Source organism: Penaeus monodon, chromosome 20 (assembly GCF_015228065.2).
Source record: "Penaeus monodon isolate SGIC_2016 chromosome 20, NSTDA_Pmon_1, whole genome shotgun sequence".
Classification (NCBI taxonomy): domain Eukaryota; kingdom Metazoa; phylum Arthropoda; class Malacostraca; order Decapoda; family Penaeidae; genus Penaeus; species Penaeus monodon.
This window is the reverse complement of record NC_051405.1, coordinates 31368728-31368950: the sequence shown is the minus strand read 5'-3', so window position 1 is coordinate 31368950 and position 223 is coordinate 31368728.

Sequence of the window (223 nt, the reverse complement as noted above, 5' to 3'; positions counted from 1 at the left end):
CATCCGTCGTTCATAAGCGGCCATGGACCTCGAAGTCTTAAGCGCCGGAGCAATCTCTCCCGCCGCCGGAGGGAAGATCAACCAATCGAGACGGAGGCTTATAACCGGTAAGTGTAACTTCTCGTGTTGGGTCGTCACATACAACGGCACTGGAATATCTTGCCCCGCGTGTAGGTCTGAGCGAGGGTGATATGATATGTTCATGCAACAGGTCCCATGCAAC